Below are 13,285 nucleotides of genomic sequence, written 5' to 3'. Positions count from 1 at the left end.
GAGCACTCTACCAACTGAGCTACAGCCCCAGCACCAGGCCCTTTCTTGGCTTTTTGAACCCAGGCTTTCACTTGGTTGCTCGGGCTAGCCTGGCCTTGAACTCAGTAGTCCAGGCAGACCTTTACCTTTCAACCTCCCTGTTTCAGCCTCCTAGCAGTTAGGATTCCAGGCCTATGCCACGAGGTCTGGCTTCAGGCTCCTTTGGACTGAACTGTGTACACTTATTAATGAGTACTATCTCCGACCTGAGGACACTGGTTCCTGGAACACCAAGGAAATGGAAGACTTGTTTTTTATTTTTGTTTTTGTTTTAGAGACGAGGTTTCTCTATGTAACAGTCCTGGCTGTCCTGGACATGCTTTTGTAGAACAGGCTGGCCTCGAACTCACAGATCCGCCTGCCTCTGCCTCCCGAGTGCTGGGATTAAAGGTATACGCCACCACGCCCGGCTTGGAAGACCTGTTGTGGTCCAGAGTAAGCCACAGTTCATCTGGCAAGGTTCAGGCAGCCACTAAAGGGAGTCTCTGATCAGAAAGTAGGAACTGAGAGTCCTCATCTGACGCCCATCCATGAGTTCTTCTAGGCTCCAGCTGCGGGGCGAGGTTTTAGAAGCGCGGTGGCAAACAAGACAGGTAAAGTGTCGATTCTCTCAGCCGGCTGCCATCACAGGCGTTAAAGTCATTATAAATATAAAAACATCCAAGTGTCTTAGGCAGAGGGTCAGGCCAAGGTCAAGACTTTACTACTAAAAAAGGTGGACTGTGGCCGGGCGGTGGTGGCGCATGCCTTTTATCCCAGTACGCGGGAGGCAGAGGCAGGTGGATCGCTGTGAGTTCGAGGCCAGCCTGGTCTACAAAGCAAGTCCAGGACAGCCAGGGCTACACAGAGAGACCCTGTCTCAGAAAAAAAAAAAAAAAAAAAAAAAGTGGACTGTTAGAACCTGGGGAGTGGGGCAATCCCACAGCTGAGAGAAGGGTTAGGAAGGTCATTGTCAGAACAGGTCATTTGGCCAAAACTGGCGGTATTAGGATGTATGCCTCGGGGTAAAAGAAATCACGTCAAGCAGCAGAGCCGCGTGAGAGGTCTTATTAGGAAAGGGATTACAGAGACAGTCTCTGGGAACACAGGAGAGGTATGGGAGGATTTCCCTTTATATAAGTCGATCTGGCTTTTGCACAGAAAGTGCGCATTTGTGGCTTAGGGGACCTGAATCCTGCCGGCTGGCGATGACATGCTTCCCATGAAGTGTTTCCAGGGTGGCTTGGAAGTTGCCCCTTTTCCCATGGTCCTCAGGACCCTTGGGGTGGCTGCATCGCTGCCTGATTACTAACAGGTGAGGCATTATGGCACGTAAACAAAGGGCATAGGGGGCAAACTACAGCTTCTTTTTGACCTCTGCCTTGAGTATTCCCAAAGGTGGCTTTAGGGGAATCTGGGGCTACCCTCCAGAAGCCAGGTGACCATCTCCTGCCAGCCACCAGCCCAAGAGAAGATCAGCAACAGAAGATTAATTTGTCCTTGGCATTTTCCCTGGTGCCTCAAGCAATCTCTGGAGAATTGTTCTTTACCCAGAACCCTGCTGCCCTCAGGGAGTCACCATCATCCTGCTGTGTCCCAGTCCAAGATTTGAGGGGAGGTAGATGGCAAAGGGCTACTGCTCAGTAGTGAAGGAAAACTAGCCCAAGCGAACGAAAGACTGGCAAAGGGCTGTCCTTTCTGGGACTCTCCCCGGTGGCTAAGGGACATTAAGGAAATCCTACAGCCGTGCCCCAGGAATTCACAGCCTTTGCCTTAACTTAGACTGCTGCAGAACCAGGCTGTGTTAGAAGGAAGGGTGCTGAGTCCAAAGGCACCGGCTCTTCCTCCAGGAACTAGCAAGGTAGACGAGGGCAGGGCTGTGGTGTGCTAGGGTTGGGAACCAAGCTGAACTCAAAGAGCAGAAGCTGAGTGTAGGGCATAGGAAGGCCTTTCTGGATGGGAGAGTTGCTTTCCAATTAGATGCGGGTTTTCTATTTGTTGTGTTTTGTGTTTGAGATGGGTCTGGCTATGTTGTCAAGGCTGGAACTGCACATGGCAGTTTAAATGAGATATCGTCCATAACTCCCAGGAATTTGAGTGCATGGTCCCCGGTTAGTGGCTATTTGGGAGAAGTAAGATGTGTGGCCTTGCCAGATGGTGGTGGGGGGCACACCTTTAATCACAGCACTTGGGAAGCAGAGGCAGGCAGATCTCTGTGAGTTCCAGGCCAGCCTGGTCTACAGAGTGAGTTCCAGGACAGCCAGGACTGTTACACAGAGAAACTCTGTCTGGGGGTGAGGGGTGCGGGAGTGTGGTCTTGAGAGAGGGATATGTCACCGGAGGCAGGCTTTGAGGTTTCAAAAGGCTTGTTCCATTTCAAGTTAGCTCTCTCTGCTTCCTGTTAGTGGTTTGAGATATCAGCTCTCAGCCTCTGCTCCAGCCATCAGCTACCTCTGCCTCCATCATCTGGGACTCTAACCCTCTGGAACCACAAGCCCCAAATAAACTCTTTCTTCTATAAGCTGCTTTGGTTGTGGTGTTTCTTTATATCACAGCAATAGAACAGTAACTAATTCATTTTCTTTCCCTCCCTTCTTCCCTTCCACCTTTTGCCGGCTTTTATGAATGCCTTGGCCTCCTCTCACCTGCTTCCACCATGATGTGCTGGGTCTCCTCAGGCCCCAAAGCAATGGTTCTAGTTGACCATGGACTGAAATCATGAGTCAAACCAAACATTTCTACCTTGCATGTTTATTGCCTCTTACATTTTGTTAAAGTGATACAGTCTATAACTTCAGTTCTGAGTACAGTTGCCTACATACTTACCTTATTTATTTTTCAGGGTAAGGTTCTATTTTCATTCATGAAAAGTTCACAGTGTCCTTATTGAGCCGGGCCATGGTGGCGCACGCCTTTAATCCCAGCACTCGGGAGGCAGAGGCAGGCGGATCGCTGTGAGTTCGAGGCCAGCCTGGTCTACAAAGTGAGTTCAGGATACTCAGAGCTACACAGAGAAACCCTGTCTCCAAAAACCAGAAAAAGAAAGAAAGAAAAGAATAAAGAGGAGGAAGTGAGTGGAGTACCAGCCTATAGCAGTCTGTTTCTTGACCTTCCGTGCAGCGTCACTAGCTGGCTCTGCTCCTGCTGTCATGCTTTCCCTCTCCTAAACCAAAAGCCAAATTAAAATTCCCTTCTTTAACTTTTTGGGCGTTCATGTATTTGATCAGAACAGGAAGAAAAGCATCTGCTGAGCTGAGAAGCACCACAAATCATCTAAGGCATATTTACACACGGTCGGTCTCTGTCCCATTTCATTTCCCACTTTGCCAAAGCCACTTGCGTCAAGGACCCCCACCCTCACCCCGTAGTGAAACACTTCGACTTTTTGCTTAATGGTGGTGCCCACTGGCTCCAAATGTTAATCAATTTCTCTTTGCAGCCTTGGTCGTCCAACCCTTGATAAATTAAACACTTAAACTGCGGAGTCAAGCATTTGAAGAAAACGTCCAAGAAAGCGTTCTATTTCTAGCGGCCCCGACTCTCGACAAAAGCCTGTCTGGTGATTTCTTTCTTCTCCATTTAGCTGCACAGTGCATGAAGGATCCCCCAGACCCGGTTGGCGTGAAGCCATCTAGTTTGACACGGTCACAAGACTGTTCAAAGCTCCTTTAGCCTGTGTCCTCAATAGAACAGAGTGGGAGCAGGTCTGTGTACTGCTGGAAATTCTACGTCTTTCCTCAAGAACACATCCCCCCAGAGTCACTGATGCCTGTTTCTTGCCAGATTCCCAGAGGCAAATAAAGCCTCCTGCCAGTTCATGAGCTAGACGTTAAGGAAACCAGGGGAAGGGAACAGGAACGTGGCCAGGCCTGGTTTCCGAGTCTAAACTTCATCCTTGGCATGTGGTGTGACTACAGAGAAGGGGGTGTCTCAGGCTAGACAGATAATTGCTCCACCCCGAGGCTTCAAAAGGTTCAAAAGTCAATTTATTAAGCCCCTGACTCAGAAGAAAAGACAGTACAAGTTATCCGTGGACACAAGACTGGGAGAGTGTTTCCTGTTCTTTAAAAGCGGCAACAGTCCCATGGCAGAGACCCCTGGGTCCTAGATAGCTCTCCTAACCCCCAGTATTGGAAGTAGCAGAATTTTAGCCAGGCACATGTCCTCCTGAAGAAAAAAAGGGCTATATTTCTCAGCCTTCCTTGCAGGCTGCATGTGGCTATGTCATGACATCCTGACTAAGGAAATGTTAAGTGGAAGTCTAGCATGCAACTTCTTGGAAGTAGGAAGTGTTCTCTTTGTGGCACTGGGGATGAACACCCAGGGCCTCCCCCATAAGTTGGCAAGTACTCTAGCACTGAACCCTAGAACATTCCTGGCCCTGGAAGTACTGTGTGTGTGTGTGTGTGTATGTGTGTGTCACTGAACCTGGAGTTCACAGATTTAGCTAGACTAATTGGCCAGTGAGATCTAGTGTTTTTTTCATCTGTGTGTCTGAGGCACTGGGATTATGCCATACCTGTGGGGATTTTTTTTTTTTAAATAATTACATTTTTCCTTTGTTTTCTTTTGCTTTGTTCTTCGAGACAGGGTTTCGCTGTGTAGCCTTGGCTGTCCTGGAGTAGCTTTGTAGACCAGGCTGGCCTTGAACTCACAGCTATCTGCCTACCTCTGCCTCCTGAGTGCTGGGATCAGAGCTGTGCACCACCACACCCAGCTTATAATTACATTTTTAAATGTTGATTTATGGATCTGCGTGTGGGTCATGAGTGCAGATGCCTGAGGAGGTCAGTGGTTTTGGATCCTCTGGAGCTGGAGTTACTAGACGCTGGGAGCATGTCAGCAACCTGGCGTGGGTGCTAGGAACTCTGGAAAAAGTACACATGCTTTTAACCACCGAGCCATCTCGTTAGCCCATTCCTTTTTGGGTTTTGTTCCATTTGGGTTTTTTGTTTTTGCTTTTCAAAACAGGCTTTCTCTGTGTAGCCCTGGCTGTCGTGGACTCACTTTGTAAACCAGGCTGGCCTCGAACTCACAGCGATCCACCTTCTTCTGCTTCCCTGAGTGCTGGGATTACAGGTGTGCACCACCACCACTACCACCACCAGGCTCAGCCCCCTCCATTTTTAACGCGGGTGTTAGGGGAAGGAACTCAGGTGTTTGTGTAATAAGCACTTTACCAGCTGAGCCAGTGTTCCCCAACCCCCACTCCAGATGTCCCTAACAGTGTCTGGTATGCAGGGCAATACTCAGCAATTGAATTTTGAAGATGCTTTTCTTGTGTGTGTGTGTGACGAAAGTGCAGAGACACAGAAGATGCACAGGGGAAAGGGAAAGACTTTCTCAGTCTTTTCAGGTGATGCTTCTAGTCCTTCCTCAAAAGCTATGGGTAGCAGAGCCCCTTACAGAGAAGTTGATGTGAGGCATCCTATCTTCGTAGTAGCCCCAATGAGTCAGGTGTCGTGGTATTTTTGTGCTGGTGTCATTGACTTTGAATCAGGGTGACTTTATTGGATGTGTGTTGACACAGAGACTCCCACGGATATGGCGAGTATAACTTCTGAACTGTAAAGGGCATTGCAGTTGCCACCTGGCTCTTCTGTGATCGCATGCTCTGAGAAAGCTGGTGGCCAAGTTGTAGAGTCGCCCTGGCAAAGAGGAGCCCACTGAGCCACATTGTCCCCTCTGCCACATGAGGAAGGGGCCCTGTCTCTTTATCCTTCCAAAAATATCATTAGGAATTTTAATGTGGCGACAGCAGGACACCCTTGTGGCTGCCTGGCTCTTGCACCCCCTGGCCCCAGGATGGGGGAAGGCACAAGGATGGGGAAGGCACAAGGATGGGGAAGGCACAAGGATGGGGGAAGGCACAAGGATGGGGGAAGGCACAAGGATGGGGGAAGGCACAAGGATGGGGGAAGGCACAAGGATGGGGGAAGGCACAAGGATGGGGAAGGCACAAGGATGGGGGAAGGCACTAGGATGGAGGAAGGCACAAGGATGGGGGAAGGCACAAGGATGGGGGAAGGCACAAGGATGGGGAAGGCACAAGGATGGGGGAAGGCACAAGGATGGGGAAGGCACAAGGATGGGGGAAGGCACAAGGATGGGGGAAGGCACAAGGATGGGGGAAGGCACAAGGATGGGGGAAGGCACAAGGCTCCAAGCCCCATCTTGCTGAACATCTTTTGTAAAAACAAAGGAAAATTACGCTTGGCACGGTTGCCTTTGTCAGCCCATGCATCATCGTGTGTGATGTGTTGCTCTGAAACTGAATGGCAGAAAATAACCAGAACAAGAAGATGGAGAGGACAGACCATCGGAGTTCATCAAGGCCGTGGAGGGAGCTAGCCGGTCTCGGCTCCTCCATGGCTACAACCTCAGCTGGGAGGAAGCAAACAGTGTAGACAGCAGGATGTGTTTCCAAGATAAAATTCCCCTTTGGAGGTGCATTGAGCCTAGTCAGCTGAAGTCAGGAGTCGGCTGTGATCGCTTTTATTTTGGCTTGTGACTGTTGCCTAGAACACCTGCAAGGTCCTTTCTCAGGACCACAGACTGGGCAGCTTCAAATGACAGGACTGACTCCCTCACACTTCTGGTGCTAGAAGTCTAAAATGAAAGTGGTTTGGGGGCCATGCTCTCTCCAAGGCCTTTCTTGCTTCTTCTATTTTTCAGGAAGCCCTAAACTACTTGACTTAGGAATACATCTTTCCCCTCCCCTTCTCCTCCCTCCTTTCCTCCCTGTCTTCTCGTATTCCTTTCCTCTGTGCCCTCTTTCTTCTCCCATCTCTCTGTCCCAATTTCTCTTGTCTGAAGAGACACCAGTCACACTGGATTCAAGGGCCTCACCCTATACCATTATAAACCCATCTTTTTTTGTTGTTTTGTTTTTCTGAAACAGGGTCTCACTAAATAGCCTTGACTGTCCTAGGACTCATTATGTAGGCCAGGCTGGCCTCAAACATACAGAGATTCCCCTGTTTCTGCCTCTGGAGTGCTGCGATTAAAGGCATGGGCTGTCACAATGTCCATCTAATGCCGTCTTAATTTACCCAATTACAGCTGTCCTTTTCTCATTTCTAAATAAAGTCACATGCTAGGGTTTGGGGTTTGCTTTTTTTTTTTTTTTTTTTTTTTTTTTCCAATTCATTGGGATTTGGAAACTCAATTCAACCCATCACGAAGACATTTGTTTTTTTGTTTGTGTTTGTTTGCTTGCTTGCTTGCTTGTTTTGAGACAGGATCTTACTCTGTAGACCAAAACCGCTCCAAACTCATGAAGATCCGCCTGCCTCTGTTTCTTGAGTGCTAGAATTCAAGGCGTGCGCCACCACACTGGGCCACCAAAGACTTCTTACACAGTGACTCAGGACTTGAAGAGTTTGCACCTCCCTAAACAAGGCAAAATCTATACGGGTCTTCTCATTCTCTGAAGTTGGTTGATAGACGTTATGCTGTTGCTTGACACAGGTGGTAGCCCATCCCTCAGGGGACAGACACCCTAGGTCTGTTAAAGCTGTCACCGCATACACAGTGGAGCTTGTGCTCACAGACACTGATATAATGTATGGTTCTGGAATTTAAAAGTCTAAGGTCAAGATGCTGACAGGGTGGTTTCCTGGTGAGATCTCTTCTGGGTTTGTAGGCAATATCCTTTTTTTTTTTTTAGGTTTTCCAGGACAGGGTTTCTCTGTGTAGCTTTATATGTCCTAGAACTTACTCTGTAGACCAGGCTGGCCTCGAACTCACAGCGGTCCACCTGCCTCTGCGTCCTAAGTGCTGGGATTAAAGGCGTGCGCCACCGCTGCTCAGCTTGTGGGCAGCAGTCTTGCTAGGTCATCACATGTATGTGAAGAGGGAACTCCCTGGTCTCCTGTCCTCTTTGGAAGACACACAAATTCAAGGGTAGAATTTGTATCCCATCCTTAGACCTCATGTACCTTTTGTTTTTGTTTTTTGAGACAGCCTTGGCTGTCCTGGACTCGCTTTGTAGACCAGGCTGGCCTCGAACTCACAGTGATCCATGTGCCTCTGCCTCCCAAGTGTCACCAGGCCTGGTGGACCTTGTGTACCTTTAATGACCTTTTTTAATGACCCATTGTTCCATTGAGGACTTTAATATATGCATACGGGCAATACTGAGCTCAGGTCTGAGTATTTCATAGTAGGCATAACATATATGCACATTTTAGCTGCTTTAATCCTCAGTAGAAGGGGTGTGTTAGCATTTGAAATACCCCAGGGAAGAATGCTTGGCACCCGCAAAGCATGCAAGTATAGGAAGGCTGGACTCTAGCATTCAGGTGTTGATAAGGTTTAATGCAGAATATTCCTCTCAGGCTCCTGTGTTCACTGTTTGGCTCCAACTAGTAGTGCTATTTTGGGTGTTTAGTGGTTGATGCTAATTGTTTCCTTGACAGAATCTAGAATCATCTAAAAATCTAGCATGATCGACAAGGACATTTTTATATCAAGCCATACGTGGACCCACCCACACAGCTGGATCCTACACACCTGAACACCGATACAGAAATGCATACACATTACACACACATACACAGGCCAAAAAAGAAAAAAAAATGTATCTTTTCATTCATAAAATGAGTGGTATTCATGACTTGTGGCTTAGCCAGGTACATCTGCAGCCTCGGGTACTTGAGAGACTGAGGCAGGAGGATAGCTGGAGGCCAGGATTTGGAGTTAGAGTGCAACTATCCTTAGAAACAGACAAAGAGGTATAAGGCATGAGGATTATCAAGGTCCATCCCATGGGCACCCATGCCTGGGTGAGAGCCACAGGTCTGGCAGGACGGATGGCCCTACGTGTGCTGCCCCCGGGCTACAGGTTTTTCGTCCGTTCCCATTGCCTGCGACTCAACAGAGGACACGGTGTCTGTTCCAGCTAGAGGGTTGGTTGAATCCTGACACTTAAAGATTGTCACATCTGTGCTTGGTGTACCTTTCATAAAAAGCTTTTTGCTGGCATGCCTAAGGGCAGAGACTTGGCACCTCACTGAGTTAGAGGGAGCACATTGCACAACTCTCCTCCTGCCTCCTTGTAAGAAACGCTGCTGCCGCTGTGTGTAATTCCCAGCTCCAGGAGAGGCTGGCTATGAAGTAAAACTTATTATGTGTGTGTGTGTGTGTGTGTGTGTGTGTGTGTGTGTGTGTGTGTATGTGTGTGTGTAGTGTGTTGTTGCTGGAAATTGAACCCAGCGCCTTTCACTGAACCACATTCCTAGACCACTTAAATTTATTAATATTAATTATTACTATTTTGTTGTGTATATGTGTTTGTGTGCACGCATGCACGCACATGTGTGGAGGCCAGAGGTCAGCTTAGGTGTTGTTCCTCAGGTACCATCCACCTTGTCTTTGTGTGTGTGTGTGTGTGTGTGTGTGTGTGTGTGTGTGTGTGTTCATGTATATGCATGTGTATGTGTGTGCGTGCACACGTGCATGGAGAAGCCCAGGGGACAATTCGGATGCTGTTCTTTAGTTGCTCCCCATCTTGGCTTTTTGTATGTGAATATGGAGAGCAGGTGATGTTCTCAAGTATTGTCCTACCTTAGGTACGGTCTACTTTGGGTTTTGAGACCAGATCTGTCACCTAGACTTGGGACTTGCCCGTTAGGCTAAGTTGGCTGACCAAGGAACCCCAGAGCTCTATGGGTGTCTGCCTCCCTCCTTCTGGAATTATAAAGATGTTTGTGAGCCTGGCTTTTTGTGTGGGTGCTGGGGATCAAACTCAGATTCCTAAGCTCAGATACCCATGCTTGTTTGCCAAGTGCTTTACCAGCTGAGCTATCTGTCCAGCTCTACTGTTACTATTTTTAAAAGTCGGGAGGCAGAGGCAGGCGGATCTCTGTGAGTTCGAGGCCAGCCTGGTCTACAAAGTGAGTCCAGGACAGTCAAGGCTACACAAAGAAACCCTGTTTCAAAACAAAACAAAAATAATTTAATTTTAACAGCATACCTGCTAATGAGGTCATAAGGGACATTGCTCTGAACTCCAGCCCACCCCCCACCCCCACCCCACCCCGACAGGGTTTCTCTGTGTAGCCTTGGTTGTACTGGACTCACTTTGTAGAGCAGGCTGCCCTCGAACTCACAGTGATCCGCTTGCCTCTGCCTCCTGAGTGCTCGGATTAAAGGTGTGTATCACCACTCCTGGTGACCCCAAGAATCTTTTTTTTTTCCCCCCGCTTTGTTTTCTTTTTCTTTTTTTTTTTTTTTGAGACAGGGCTTCTGTGTGTAACAGTCCTGGCTGTCCTAGACTCACTTTATAGACAAGACTGGTCTCTAACACCTGCCTCTGCCTCCCAAGTGCTGGGATTTAAGGCATGTGCCACCATGCCCAGCGCGAGCCCTGGACTTTTAAATAACCTGACATTCAAATAGAAATCAGAGTCAGGACTTTGATGGAGATTAAAAGAACAGCATCTTGATTCCCTCCAGCCTCTCCCTGACATTCAAGCAGCCTTTCTTTCAAATCTGAGTGCAGACAGCAAGCCTCAGTAGCATCAGCACTACCAGTCGACAACACGTTCCCAAAGTTGTAGCTATCTGGCCAGATCCTTCACGCTCATCAACACTTATGAGATGATGGCTGCGCTTAGACTGGCCGCAGTGTGTGGCCATACGATGACTACATTAATTTCTACGTCCCAGATGTGTGTTAACAGCTTGGTAATGACTTCAAACATCCTTGCCTTCCTTGGTGATCTGATGCTGTGTGGTTAAGGACTCCTCTGTTCTGGAAGCTTCTGCCATTCTCAATATACAATGTCCATCCAAGGCCAGGTTTGTCATGAAAATGGCAGTGATTGGGAATGCAAGTTTCAAGTTATCTCGATTGTCTTCATCTTCAAGACCAGCTTCATCTCCAATCTGTGATGGTTGCTTTTGCTTCACAATGCTGTTGACAAAGAGCTCATACCCTACAAAACCTCTGGTCCATTTTCATCTTGTTCAGGAGAATTTGCATCATTGCTCTTATTTCTTGTGTGTGGTTTCTTTGTGGGACTCTTTAGGCCCCATGGCTCATTGGGGAGTTAAGTTACAAGTAGGTCATATGATAAGTAAATTCATCTCAGCTGGCACATGTCAGCTGTGATGTGTCACAATACACAGACAGGGGAGGAGGGAGGAGGCCACTGTTTCTCTGAGGGAGCCGCAGAGGTGGCTGTGACTCACAGTCATCTGGGCCAGGTCAGGCTTTTCCTGAGTGGCAGTCAGTGTGGCACTGATCCAGGAGGACTAGTCACATTGATGTCAAGGCATAAGTAAAAAAATAATCTGCATCAATCACAAATAGTATTTGCATTCCAACTCCACATACTTTGTTTTTCTCTTTCTTTTTTCTTTTTCTTTTTCTTTTTCTTTCTTTCTTTTTTTTTTTTTTTTTTTTGTTTTGTTTTGTTTTGTTTTTTGAGAGAGGGTTTCTCTGTGCAGCCTTGGCTGTCCTGGACTTGCTTTGTAGACCAGGCTGGCCTCCAACTCACGGAGATCCTCCTGCCTCTGCCTCCTGAGTGCTGGGATTACAAGTGTGTACCACTGTACCTGGCTTCCACATATTTTTTTTTTTTTTATCCTAACGAATAAGCTAGCAATTAAAGTTGTAAAGTTGCCCACCTTCCCTGATGGACAGTCAGGGATGCTGTTGATATTAGCATTTTGCGACAGTCACCTGACATAATAAAATCATGTGGCATTTTAAGGCTTTGGGTCATATTCATTCATACATTCACTGAAAGTATTTATTCATTTTTGTCTATTCATATTTATTACATGCTGTTCCATGCCAGTCTTTATGCTACAGCTTAGATTCAAGGAAAATCAACAATTTCACCCTCACCACGCACATCAGTGCTCTCAGTATTTAGGAGGCCTATGGCAGGAGAGTTTTGCGTTCAAGGTCACCTTGGGTGACACAGTAAGACACCATTTTTTTTTTTAAGGCCAGTAGGGGGAAAGCCAGCATTTGGGAGGCTGAGGCAGGATGGTCAGAAGTCCAAGGCTGTGTATCTCTGGCTATATTGTGAGAGCCTGTTTCCAAAGGAGGAGAGGAGCAAAATCAATGTTCTCCATGTTCCTTTTGCCACAGGCCAAAAAAAGAATGAGCAATGTGGGAGGCTTGGAAAAGGGTGCCTGGCTTAAGGGGCGAAGGGTGGGAGGCTGCTAGTAGGGCACAGGCTCTGCCTGGTCCGGATGGAAGAGCTGCGCTTGGGATGGAGAGGAGAGGTTGCAGGAGGCCTTCAAGTTTTCCTTGGGGTGCTTGTGGTAAGTTCTGGAGCATATAGGTGAGCAAGAAGGAGCAGAGCACCCAAAGCCAATTGAAGATAGCAGTTGGGAGCTTGTGCTGCTCTTTTACTAAGGACCTGAGTGCAGTTCCCAGCACCCACTTTGGGCAGCTCACAACTGCTCTAATTCCAGTTCAAGGGGGATTAGACACTCCTGGCCACTGAGGGCACAAGCACTCACAGGCACCTCCCCTACCTCCCCACGTACATAATTCAAATAAATCTAAAAATATATTATCACCTTTTCTCTATTTCAGTGTTTCCACCTTTATGTACTAATCATTTTAATTTTTCCTCAGAAAAAATCATTATACTTTTAATTTCTAATTGTTCTCTTTTAATTCCCTGGGGGAAAAAACTTTTTAATTCTCTGAATGCTTTTTTTGGGGGGAAGGGGTTAGAGACAGGTCTCTCTGTGTAGCCTTAGCTGTCCTGGACTCACTTTGTAGACCAGACTGGCCTTGAACTCACATCGATCCAAGAGTGCTGGGATTAAAGGTGTGTGCCACCAAAGCCAGCTCTGAATGTTGGTTTTTTTGGTTTTGTTTTTTGTTTTTTTTCTGAGACACCCAGACTGACTTTGAACTTGCTGTACAGCCAAGGCTGGCCTTGAACTTCTGATTCTCCAGCTCCTATCTCACCAGTGCTTGGATTACAGGCATGTGCTACAATGCCTAGCTTTATGCAGAACTAGGGAGCGAACTCAGAACCTCTTGCATGCTAGGCAAGCTCTTTACCAACTGAACCAAGTCTCCAGCCCCTTGGATGGCTTCCTTTTCACTGTTATCAAAATAATGCTTCTTCTGGAACGTCACTGGTAGGTGGAGTGTGTGTCTGTACACTCTCCTAAGCATATAGTTTACATTTCACAGAGTGGCCTGTTTCCTCCTGCTTGCTTGATCTGTTTGCTTTTGGCTTGGTTTCTCAGGTTTTCCTCAGCTGTCTGGTGAACCCTGGTCAACATT

Source organism: Acomys russatus, chromosome X, assembly GCF_903995435.1.
Source record: "Acomys russatus chromosome X, mAcoRus1.1, whole genome shotgun sequence".
Classification (NCBI taxonomy): Eukaryota; Metazoa; Chordata; class Mammalia; order Rodentia; family Muridae; genus Acomys; species Acomys russatus.
Note: the sequence above shows the minus strand (reverse complement) of the source record.